The sequence below is a fragment of the Apodemus sylvaticus genome, chromosome 2, assembly GCF_947179515.1.
Source record: "Apodemus sylvaticus chromosome 2, mApoSyl1.1, whole genome shotgun sequence".
Taxonomy (NCBI): Eukaryota; Metazoa; Chordata; class Mammalia; order Rodentia; family Muridae; genus Apodemus; species Apodemus sylvaticus.
Window position 1 is genome coordinate 2,329,982 of NC_067473.1, and position 13,231 is coordinate 2,343,212.

Here is a 13,231-nt window from a genome sequence, read left to right on the forward strand (position 1 = left end):
CCTAAGGAGTGCTTTACATCTTCCTAACTGTGCAATCAGTGGATTTTAATTATCTCATTCACTTGCTATCTTTTTTTGAAAATATCCGATACATATTACAAAGCCCTTCCTCTGCTTCTGAGTTAGTCTGTTACACAGCTGAAGATTACTGTGCATGTGGCTGTATGTGTGTGTAGGTGTATGCATGCATATGCTGTGGTGTGTGTGTGTGTGTGTGTGCAGGAGGGGAGCATCATGTGTCCTTCTTTAGATGCTATTCACCTTGCTTTTTGAGACAGGGTCTCTCTTTGGCTTGGAAGTCACCAAGTAGGCTGGCCAGCAAGCCCCAGGGATCTTTCTATTGCCATCTTTCTGGGAGTGTAAGCATTTGTGTTTTTTTTCTAGAATCTTTTTATGAGAGAAATCATGCAATATTTGTCTTTGTGAGGCTCTCTCTTTCAAATGATCATCTTTTTATTTATTTATTTTATTAGATATATTCTTTATTTACATTTCAAATGATTTCCCCTTTCCTGTATCTCCCCTCCCTGAAAGTCCCATAAGTCCTCTTCCCTCCCCCTGTTCCCCAATCAACTCCCTCCTGCTTCTCTGTCCTGGTATTCCCCAACAGTGCTGCATCGAGCCTTTCCAGGACCAGTGGCCTCTCCTTCCTTCTTCTTAGGCATCATTTGATATGTGAATTGTTTCTTGGGTATTCTGAGCTTCTGGGATAATATCCACTTATCAGTGAGTACATATCATGTGTGTTCTTTTGTGATTGGGTTACCTCGCTTAGGATGATATTTTCCAGTTCTGCCCATTTGCCTAAGAATTTCATGAATTCATTGTTTTTAATATCTGAGTAGTATTTTATAGTGTAAATATACTACATTTTCTCCATTGAGGGACATCTGGGTTCTTTCCAGCTTCTGGCTATTATAAATAGGGCTGCTATGAACATAGTGGAGCATGTATCCTTATTACATTCTGGGGAATCCTCTGTGTATATATGCCCAGGAGTGGTATAATGGGACCTCATAAAATTACAAAGTTTCTGTAAGGCAAAGGACACTGTCAAAAGGACAAAACAGCAACCAACAAATTGGGAAAAGATCTTTATCAACCCTACATCTGACAGAGGGCTAATATCCAAGATATACAAAGAACTCAAGAAGTTAGACTCCAGAGAGCCAAATAACACTATTAAAAATGGGGTACAGAGCTAAACAAAGAATTTTTACCTGAGGAATATCAAATGGCTGAGAAACACCTAAAGAAATGTTCAACATCCTTAGTCATCAGGGAAATGCAAATCAAAACAACCCTGAGATTTCACCTCACACCAATCAGAATGGCTAAGATCAAAAACTCAGGAGACAGCAGTTGCTGGGGAGGATGTGGAGAACGAGGAACACTCCTCCACTGCTGGTGGGATTGTAACCTGGTACAACCACTCTGGAAATCAGCCTGGAGGTTCCTCAGAACACTGGGCATGACACAACCGGAGTGTATGCATTTGTAAGCATATGCAAGCATACTTGGCTTTTTTTTGCTTGTTTTCCTTTTTTTGTTGTTTTGTTTTTAAGACAGTGTCTCACTATGTAGCCCTGGCTGTCCTGAACTCTAGATACACTAGGCTGGCTTTCAGTTCACAAAGACCCACAAGCCTCTGCCCAGAATGCTGGGTCTGAAGGTGTGTACCACCATGCTCAGATATACTGACTTTTTCTTACATGTGTATTGTGCTTACTGAACTCAGGTTTTTTTACTGACTAACCTATCTCCCTAGCCAGGTAGACTGTCCTTTCAATATGACTTTACAAAAAACACCAGAGAAAACTAGTTCACACAGTGGCACGCTCATGAAGACAGGCCAGAGGAGGGAACGAGCCATGGGGAGGCGCAGCCTTAGACAACAGGTGAATCTATAGAGAGGTGGCCATGTACTCCTCTTCCACGGAAGAGGAAGGAGGATGCTTCCACAGGACAGACATAGACGTGGGAGTCCAATCAGAAGTGTCCAACATTCTTCTGACACACATGCATCTGTCTCTACTCATCAGATCTAGACAGAGGTGAACTTTGTAGACTCAGGGAGACAAATCTAACCTTTGTTTACAGTTGTTTTATTTCTGAGACAGGGCTTTGCCTATATAGTTCAGATTGGTCTTAAACTAGTTATCCTCCTGCCTCTCTCTCTCAAGTGCTGTGATGACAGGCACACCCTGCTTTACCTGGCCTCTATTGTGTCTTATTAATGTATCCAGAGAAGATACTGCCCAAGTGATACAAGTCAGGGAATTCACAGCCGCTGGGACATTTTCTGGTTCAGAAATAGACTCACATTGATAAGACACCCTTCTAGATTGTCTTTAAAGTAATGTCCCCTCTGTGGTGCAGGCAGGGTGTACTCATTCAGCAGGCCACTGTCACCCTGACTTGCTCTGTGTTTCTAGAGAAGTAGAGAGCCGACTCGGGCAGGAGAAAAATTGGGTGTCTACTTAGCTGAGAAAGCTGAGACAGTTGGGGTTTATAGGCCAACATGGGCACGGAGGGAAAGAAGATGTGTTGGGGGATGCACTGGTCTCAGGGCCTGGGATGCAGAACTCATTGTAGGGTCAATGCTTACTAGGAGGATTCAGATCTTTCCAGTGCCAGCCCGACTACTGCTCATGAAGCATTTCACAGTCAGAGGGCTCCTGAGTCTGAGAGCTGGCTACACCCCTAAGGGGCCTTCTGATGGTGCACAGCTCTCCTCCTCCTCCCTGGGGACCTGGGCCCACTGAAGAAATTATGAGATTCACTAAGTGTCATCATCCTGTCCCTCACCCCCTGCCCTGTCCCCTTGAGCTCTTTCCCACTGGCTTCTGCAGCCTGTCTCCCCACTGCCCAGGCAAGTTTTCCAGGGATTCCAGCCTCGTCTGGGATCTCAGAACATGCATATCTTGTGTCAAGGTGACTTTTCCCATCCAGGGCAGCCTAGGCTAGTGCACAGAGGCAATCAGAGGGAGCTCAGGGTTCTGGAGTCCAGGGTTCAGCTATAACCTGCCTGCCTGTCTCTTTTTAAGCCCCCGTCTATGAAGTAAAAGGGATCAGTGCAGCCCCTTGACAACCATTCTAGCTGTGTTGGGATCTCACAGTGTTCGTCCAGCTCCACCGGGCATTTCTAGTACCCTTGAGGACACAGAGGTGATTGAGCATACTCGTGAGTGAATGAAGAAAAGGAAGAGGAAGAGGAGGAGAAGAGGAGGGGTCAGAGGAGAGGAGGAGGAGGGGGAGGAGCAAGAAGAGGAGGAGAGGAGGAGGAGGAGGAGGAAGAGAAAAGCATAAACCATGCGTCAGGGCTTGTAATTTTTTGTGTCTTCAGCAGCAACAGAGAGAGTGATTTTGAGGTGTGAGTTTGGAATGAGGTGATTCAAAAATGACTTTATGCAGAGTCACCTGATCCGCAGGAGCGCTCACAAGGCAGAGTGAGTAATGAGTCCCTGCAGATGGTCTCTGAAAAATGCAGCCACCTTCTAAACATAATGCACTGCAGGGCTGGGTTGGAAGGGATCTATTGACGATCACCTATGGTGGCCTAGCAGGACAGAGCTGGGGCAGAAGGAGGAGACCAGCGTCCGGGGAGGCAGCAGAGGCACCTCATGCATGAAGAGACAGCCCAGGCAAACCCAGCAGAAAGGTGACTGGCCACTGCAGAGAGAGCCAAGCACAGTCACAGCAGAGCCCTGGAGTGGTGGCAGCTCTGCTCCTTCCTGCTGAACCCTCCCCAGGTCTCAGGTGACATGGTGCCAGCCTTGTGCAAACCAGACCATCCTCTCCTTTCTCGCTCTCTTCCCCCCCTCCCCGACATCTTCACTGCGCACATCTCATGTCAGACTGGTTCTCAGCCTGATAGGAAACGCTCTGCTTTAGCCCAAACAGCTCAGCCAAGGTCACACCCAGACAGCGAGTATGGTGTCACTCTGTCAGTTCCATTGCCAAGGCCAGGGAGCAGCGAACTCAAGCTCAGAGATGGTGCATGCAGGAGGGCGAATCCCCACACTCCTGCTAAGCGGTGGGCAACAGATGCACTCTGGGGAAGGGACAGTCATTGCTTTCATTTGTCAGTTGTGTACCAAATGGTGAGCTCAGTGACCTCCAAAATAGTTCAAAGCCAGTGACTACACAGACAGTCCTGGTTAGAACATAGTCACAGAACAGCACAGAGCAAAAAGGAAGCAGGAAAGGGAGCCACAGAGAGGACAGAGTGGAAACACAGGTGGAAGGGAGAACGGATGGAGTGGAGGCAGACAGAATGCAGTTTACAAATGTACGAAATCGCCAAAGAACACATTTAGTTAATAAAGCGTGTACAAAATTGATACTTCACCCTTTAACTTAGGCAGACAACTTAATGCAGGAGCCTGGGTGGCAGTAGACTATGTTGTTCATGTATGTGTGTGCTTTTGGATTGCCAATAGTAATAGCTGGGCCAGAGTGTGGAGGGCATGGGGCTCAGAGGGCACATGTGGGGATGGGTGGGCACATGCCAGCTACTGTCAAGCGCACACACAGCAAGACTGGAACGTCTAGAAAGATGTTCTAGGGCTGGAGATACTGCGGGAGGCAGCACACCTGGGTCCTGACCCAGAAGAATTAATTAAGCGAGTCGGCGGTGGTGGTGGCACACACTTGTACTCCCGGGCTGGGGAGCTGAAGCCCGGCCGATCTCTGGGGCTCACTGGCCAGTCGGCCAGTTAAGCCTACTTGGTGACAAGGGGTCTCATCTCAGAATGATGGTGGGACACCTAAAAAACAGCACTAGGGGTGCTCTCTGACTTCCAAACATACACACACGCATGTCACACACATATACACACCTGTGCAGTTGCACACAAAAACACACACAGAGGTGGGGCTATCCTGATACTCCACAATGCAGATCCTGCAACCCCAGCATTGCAGAGTTTGCCATCCCCTACCCTTCTGTCCTTTGTACACTGTCCTTTGGTGGGGTTTTTCTGTTTGTTTGTTTTGCTTTGTTGTCTTCATTTTTCTGTGTTCTGGTTGCTCAGGAAAGAAGCACTTGAGTGTAAGAAACTAAGAGGGAAATACGGGTCAGATAAAACCCCGACAGCATAGCATCCTATGAACAGCCCTGTTCTGTGAACACTTTCTCCAGCATTCCTTTCCTAATGAGGCATCTGTACAATTGGCCCGAGCCAGATGTGCTTCAAAAATAGAGATCTTCAGATAGGGGAAGAATCCCCATTTCACTGAGACAAATCATTCCATGAGCCTGTTACGTGGAAGCAAACAAACAGCAAACCTTCCTGAAAAAGTGGGATAATAACAAGGAAACAGGAAAACCTCTTTTCCTTGCTCTGCTGGGGGAGTGATTTCAGTACACATATAAACACACATGTACACACATGTAATACACATAAGCATGCACACACGTACATACAGACACGTGCACACACACAGAGACATACACATACACACAGACATGCATGCACACACAGACATATACACATAATCATGCACACACGTGCACATTCATACACATGCACACACATGTGCACACACATAGATGCACAAATGAAGACAGACATACATGCATACACATGCACACACAGACACACATGCACACACAGACATACACACATAAGCATGTGCACCTATACACATGCACATATATGTGCACATACACATACACATGCACACACATGTGCACACACAGATGAACACATGAAGACACAGACATGCATACATGCACATGCATACACAGACAGATACACATGCACGCATAGACATACACACATAAACATGAACACACATACACATGCACACACAGACACATACACACGAAGACACAGACATACACATGCACACAGAAGCACACACATGCAGACACACTGATCAATCTGAGGACACTGGTTTATCGATGGCTTTCTCTGTGAGATGCAGGAGAAGAATGTGTGCAGCTCAGCTCCTGGGAGCGCAGGCTGGTTTCTCTGTTGCTGGTGAAACCATTTGCCATGCTGTTCTTTTCTATGGACTATCTTAAAGGTATGTCTAGTGCGAGAAACCTCCCATTGGCTCAGGTGATGAAGGCCAATGTCAGACACATTGCCTGGAGACCTCCATCCTCATACCACTGTATGTGACAAGTGTTCAGTAGTGTGCAAACATGAAATACTGTGTGTGTGTGTGTGTGTGTGTGTGAGTGCTGGCTACCCAGATGTAGACTGACTCATGGAGACTTAAGAGTGGGGAGGACCATGTCCTCATTCCTGCAGAAGATCCCCAGGCAGCCATCGTGCTTCTTCTGGGTCTGAACACTGACACGGGAAGAAAGAAATGTTGACACTGTGGTAAGGATGAACCTGGAGACCTCAGGCTGAGTGTGATAAGCCGGGCACAGGAAGGCAAACCAGGAACTGTGTATGATCTCACGTACACGTGGGATCTATGGAAGATATAGTAATGGCACAGACAGACAGAAGGCAGTGAGTCCTTTTTTTTAAAATTGTGGTCAACTTGACATAAGTGAGACTTACGTGGGAAGGGAAACCTCAGTTGAGAAAATGCCTCTGTCAGTTGTCTGTAGGTGAGTCTGTGGGGCATTTTCCTGATTAATGGTCTAAGTGGAAGGGTCTAACATTACAGATGGTGTCATCCTTGAGCAGGTGGCTTGGGGCGCATAAAAAGCAGGCTGAGCAAGTGAAGGGGAACAAATCAGTCTCTGAGCTCCTCCCTGGCTTCTTGGCTTCAGGTCTGGCTCCAGATTCCTGTCCCAAGTTCCTGCCCTGACTCCCCCTTCACGAAGGGTTATCAGCCGTAAGGTGAAATAAACCTTTCCCCCCAAGGTTGCTTTTGTCATTTCTTTAAAATTGTAGCAATAGAAAACTAACTAGGAAAAGTGGGTGGGGTGCGGTGAGGGACACGTCGTCTAGGGGCTGAGTCAGCACGGCAAGATGGATGAGCCAAGTCGGTAATGCAGCACTCCCATGAGAGGTGCCAAGAGGAGGTATGGGGTGTTCTCCCCATAGGGCATGCGTGATGTCATACATTTATTAATTGCATTCAATTAGAAGTTCACCAGGGCCATCATATAGACATAAAGTTTTAACCTGTAAACCATAAAAAAGCACACAATAAACCGTGACTGTATGGGGACAAACATGCTAGCTGGCCCAGTGAGCACTGGCCCTGGGTCTGTGTCATATGAGCTTGGCATCATACATGAAACACATGTCTCAGTTTAGGGGAAAACTTAAATAGGGAAATAATTGGTTTCCCCTGAGCAGAATCACAGGGAGAATTTGTCCCCTTAAAAGAAAGGCTGAAGTTCTAACCTTCCCTGAGTGTGACCTCACTTGGAAAGAGGGTCAATGCACAGTGGGCATTAGATGTAAGCGAGGCTGAGGTTTTGCTGGAGAGGGTGGACCTTAGTCCAATATGGCTAGTGCCCTGAGGAATGGAGAGGTGACAGACACAGGAAGAACATGCGGTGATAACAGATGTTGGGGTGTTGTGCCTGCAAGCCTGTGTTAACATTATTGATCAAAGCTGAGCGCTCCACCTGTGCAAGGGTCTGGGCCATATGGTAGAGACAGTTCAGAAGTTAATCATAAATCACATGCAAGCTGGCAATTCAAGTGGTATGGGAGTGATCGGAGCAGACTACAGTGGAGTTGGAGGAAAACCGAAATCCAAATGAAATCAGGAAGGCAGAGAAGAGAAGCCTGAAAATCCATGTCCCCCCTTCTTCCAGACAAAGAATCAATGAATCATAGTTACATGGGACTTACTAGCTACCAGCCCTTAAAGGTTAGGTGTGGCATATTCTGAGTTCAAACCCTGCACAGGGGACAGCAAGTGACAGTCATTGCCTCTTTCCTGCTTTCTGCTGGCAAAGTGAAGGCAAAGTGAAGCCCTGTGGTTTGGTCCTCAGATGCCCATACAATGGGAAACAATTGGGGATCAGGCTTCCCGCTGGGCAGCTGCCCTTCAGCAAGAACTGTCCACAACTGTCCAGCTCCTGCTATTCCCAAGTGGAAGACTAGGCCACCTGCTAGCATCACACCAATCTCCACAAGGGACCTGACCCCGATAGTGTGTGACTTCTGTTTGGCCAGCTCTACGACAAGGGTGCTCACTGACAGAGAAGGCCAATTGCACAGCCCCGGGGACAGTTGTTTGGGGACAATGGGAGACACTAACCCCAGGATGGAAAACTTCGACTGGAGAGAAGGTCCTTGCGCTGTGGCAAGGGAGTGGTGGCCCTCTTGGTAACTGGGTTCAGAGATCCTTGACCTACAGACCCACCATTCAGGCTCAGCCTGAAGGTTATCTAGAGAGGCACAGATGGAAGGGAAGCAGGGACCCTTGGGTACTTCAATAGAAAACAGTCTTAGCTAGTGTCCCACAGGGAGCCTTAATATGTCCCATAGGTGGTCTGTAGAGGCCTCACAGGTCTTGTTTTCTGGGCCAAGGTAATGTGAGGCCGGGAGGTTAAGGTCTGTTCTTGTTTCACTAAGTACAGAGGAAATATATTTGCTCCTAAACCTGCTTGCATGTGAATGCTGTCTGACTCAGTGGGCTGGGGCCATGGAAGGTAGGCCCACACATTTACTGTCTGTCCCTCTGCAGCAGAGCTATTTCTGAACCATTGGAGTCAGCCAGCCAGTGTGACAGGCAGGGCATGCCCTGCACCTTTTGTATACCTTGTTGGGTGCAGAAGAGAGGAGATGCCAGCTCTGCCGTACTCAGCCTAATGCGAAGATGTCACTGCAGGTCACCAAGAGCAACTTTAATGGCAAATGTTTTGTGTAGAAAATATCAAGGGAAGGAAACGCGTGGGCCAGGAGACCAGGCTCCTGTGCCTGGGCTGCCCTGTCTGTTAGTGCTTTCTTTAACTCTTCATTCTTCATCTGTTTTTAGTGGGCAGAGGCTCCTGAAGCCATAGCCCTGAGGCTTTCTTTTGACGGGGCCCCTTACACAAACCAATAACAGAGTATCATGTATATATTCCTTTCTTTTACTTCACTGTTGAATCAGACAGCATTCATTCATTCATTCACTCACTCACTCACTCACTTAATGATACCCTAAAACAGCAGACTGAAAAAACACACTATGGACAGACATGGGGAACTATTTGAGAGTCAGCAGGGAGGTGAAGGCAAGAGGATCAGGAGTTCAAGTGCATTCTGGGAGATATAATGAGTTGATGACCAGAGATATTATCTTGAAATCCTACAGTCAGGGAATAAGAACAGTGTTTGCTTACTGGTTCTGGCTGTTCCCTGAGAAACAAGAGGGTAGGTTTTAGTTCAAGGTCATGGGTAACATGAGTTCCCAACTGGAACTTAGAAGCAGGAAGCTGGGGGCTGCTTGGATCTGGAACTGAAGGAGACTCGGGGTAGGACGGGAGGAGGGCAAGGCAGCTTTGGACCTCCAGTGGCAGTTGCTGGCTGAAGGCCTTCTTGTCACTACTCTGTACTGGGTGACAGGGACAAGTTGCCTCGTGAAGAGGCTGGAGTCACACAGCAGAAAGCAGCAGCACGCTTCTCTCTCGTTCTCCCTGCTACAGGGTATGCTGAGAGGGATGTGAAGGAGCCATCAGAGCACGAGAGGGCTCTCAGTGGAGGGGATAATCAAGTGATCATCAAACGTGAGGGGAGAAGCTATGAGAGGAGCACGTGGGCCACGTGGGCCCGTGGGCTCTGGTGGGGAGGAAGCCGTGCACCCTGACCTTGAATCAGACAAAGGAAACTGTCAAAGTCTCTCACTGCTGAGGGGGGATGGGAAAGATTTTCACTGATCTCACCAGGGCCAAAGCTGGCTTCCATTGCCCATTCTTTAAGAATATTATTTATTACACTACTTAAACATATTTGAGTGTGTATGCTGCATGGATTTGTGCATGGGTGCATGTCGCAGTAAGTATATGGAAGCCAGATGGCAACCATAGGACTTGGGATTGAATTCAGATCATCAGGCTCGGGAGACAGAGCCTTTACCTGCCACGCCATTTGCTGTGTCAGTGCTTGTTCCTACGCCATGATATAGATGGATCGCCTCTGCAACAGCACAACCCAAGCGAGCCACTGCAGCTCAGTGCTTACCACACTGTAATCCAGCAGCAGCAGCAGCAGCAGCAGCAGCAGCAGCAGCAGCAGCAGCAGCAGCAGCTCCTTAGCAGGGGCCAGTGCACTCAGGGAGGCAGGACTGACACAAGGTAGGACTGAAGAAAGGGCGGATACTTCCTTCCAACATCCCCAGCCTCCCTTCCCCTAATCTCAGGTAGAACTCCAATTCTGCACAAGGATAAGAAAGATCTTTTCTTTCTTATCAAGATTTATAGGCTAAACACGTGTGTGTGTGTGTGTGTGTGTGTGTGTGTGTGTAGCTCTTTAACTGAATTCCTGTAAGACACAGCAGCACTGAGCTCCTGGTGTAGCCTGGTCTACTTGCTGGGATTAGAGAGCCCCTCCCTCAAGAGCATCCAAGGCAGTGGGCTGTCAGTCCCCACACTTCAACACACTGAAGGGACAAAGTCTCAGTAGTTCGTGGTGCCCCGGGCTGGTAAGTTCTGAGCTTAGTGCCACTAAGCTTGGCCTTCCCTACCTCCTTTTCTTCCCTCCCTCCCTCCCTCCCTCCCTCCCTCCACACTGACGCCATCTTGCCTTCCAGAGCCCATGCCTCTCGGCCTCTGGGAACTTCAGTGTCTTAACTCTCCTACTGAAGAGCCCCCTTGAACCCTGGCCAGGTAGCCAGCCTGGAGATGATGGATATCTGTGCTCAGGATGAACCAAGGCCTACATTGTTTCTGAAATATGTCTGGTTTTCAGGCAGAACCTTCTACATAACATTTAGACCTGGTGTGGCTGTAGTAATCTACCCAGTGATTGGTTCAGTGTCTCACATAAAACGGATTATCAACTGTATAGTGAGTTTTCATTTCCCTACAATTATAATTTTCTTCTTGATGTTTTTCCAAAGCTGATCACTCTCTTAGTATGCACCAGAAAATTAAAAGAGACAGAGTATCTCAGGTGAGAATGCTAATCTCCCAGGACACAACTACACTGTTTGTGTTTACCAAGGGTTTCTTACACAGGGCGGGGCTTAATTTCCATGGTCTTATGAAAGACATATTTGATACAAAACAAAATGATTACCTGAAATTATAGGTAAAATATTTCTTTACATTGGCTCAGCCCTTAAACACGTCTGTCTCATGTCCCCTCCTTCAAGGGTCAGGGACTTTTGAAGAAGAGTTGGTGGATAGATTGTAAGAGTCAGAAGTAGTGGACTTCAAGGATGTGGTGACTGTTGGGTGACACAGCAGTTACACATAAGATCTCACAATGGCTCGAGCATGCGCAAGACCTGGACACTCTTAAGCTGCAAAAGTTCCCAGAATCGAGAGGGACAGTGGGGATGAGTCCTGCCTCTAGCTGAGGAGTCACTGATACATGATCACTGCTCAACAGAATCGGTTTTCTTTAATGGTATGATCCCTGAGAGCTGATCACACGTCAGGACAGGCCCACACCTAGAAGTAGTTGGCCAACCCAGGATGGACTCAGTGGGCTTGAAGTGTGTGTGTGGAATGGGTGGATCTGGGTAGAGTTGGGGAGGGTGAAGTGAATGTGGTAAAAATACATTGTATGGCATTCTCAAAGAATTAACAAAACATTATTAAAAAAATCAAGAATAAGATTTGCCTTCTTGAAGAACTGTAAAAAGGATAATTTAATACATATTTTCTAAGAAAACCCTAATTCAGCAGCATTTGCCCAAATCAGCCTGAGATGTTCTGTATAATTATTTCTTAATGTCATTGAAAACACAATATGTACCAGACAGAAAATTAGGTCTCAAGGTTTATTAAAGAGGAGGTTAATTAGGTATAAATTATGAATGGCTTGTGGGTAGCTCCTGTTCCTGCACAATTGCCTCATCTTGATTCTGGCCCCAGTGATAAAACAAGAGTGAACCTTAGTCTTAGGCTGGCCTGAGGATTCCACACGAATGGGAACCTGCCCTTGTCCGTTCTAGTAGGTAGTAGTAGCACTGCGTCATCCACAGACATGGGATGTCCTCAAGTTGTTTGAATGGAATCCCACACAGCAAAGCACACCAGGGTGTGGTACTCACACCCTCCCTCAGAGCAGTATTCCCCAGTTGGTGCTCATCCTCTGCCCCACTCTGCTTCCTGAGGTCACACTGGGGACAGTGTGCAACTCAAGAGGACCACATTCTGGTTCCAAATGGGCACATTAGTATTATTCTATTCAAATCTAAGACTGTGTCCCTAGGCTGGATAACCTACTCTCAAGTCCAAGTTGTACTCATAACAGGGACACAAAACAGGAGGTGAAAAGGTCCTTGTCAACTCTCGTATTCCTTTGACAATGACCACCTACCATTTGGTAATGGCAGCTGTATGGGTCCAATGTGAGGGTCACGCTGGGGGTAAACCAATGATCTCTGTAGGCATGAGGTAACAGTGGTCAGGGTCACAGGGACTCTCAGTGTCCTCTCTAAGGTGAGGTGACAGTGGTCAGCATCACAGGAGCACCTTCATTTATATAGTAGATACTACATTCTAAAACAGCTCAGCCACACACAGTACCCATTCATCACTATCTGGCACCCCAGACTGAGCTCCACACAAGCTATTTAGAACACCGTGAAGGTGTGTGACTTGTAGTCTGGACTGCAAGTGGGGATGTGAGTGCTTTTGCTGAGAGGGAAATCCAGCCATTTGTAGTGGCCATGATCTGCCAGACACTTTCAGCTCCTTTGCTAACTCTCCCCTGTATCAGAGCGATGTCCCAAACACATGCAGCTTCAGGTCTAGGGCGAAGGGCCAAGCCACACAGAGAGAGGATAGAAGATGCTCTGTGAATGACTCCAGTTGGGCTTAAACTGACATGCACTGTCGAAGGTGGACATCTACTGAGTGCTACATCTACTCCAGCACAGCATGGAGCACAACCTCACGTATCCCCATATCCACAACAGCATCTCCCCTCCAGAACCTTCTAGCTTTTTGGACCCCGCCTTTACCACCTGAGTTTTGAACAGGCTGTAGCTGAGAAGCCCCTGTTACAAACATGGTCTTCAAAAGAGCTTTGCAACTAGGGGTGGTACAACAAGTTGGTGCTCAGCTGGAGGTCTGGGGGGGCTTTACAGCATTGAACTGAAACGCCTTGCCAGCTGCCTCCTGAGCGGGTGGGGAATGTACCCC

General features: G+C 47.6%; 1 protein-coding gene across 2 annotated transcripts in view; it reads right to left on the reverse strand.

Annotated features, from left to right (window-relative positions):
- Nucleotides 1–13,231, reverse strand: part of Dpp6 (dipeptidyl peptidase like 6) — a 659,720-nt gene that overhangs the window by 96,175 nt on the left and 550,314 nt on the right. The window lies entirely within an intron of this gene.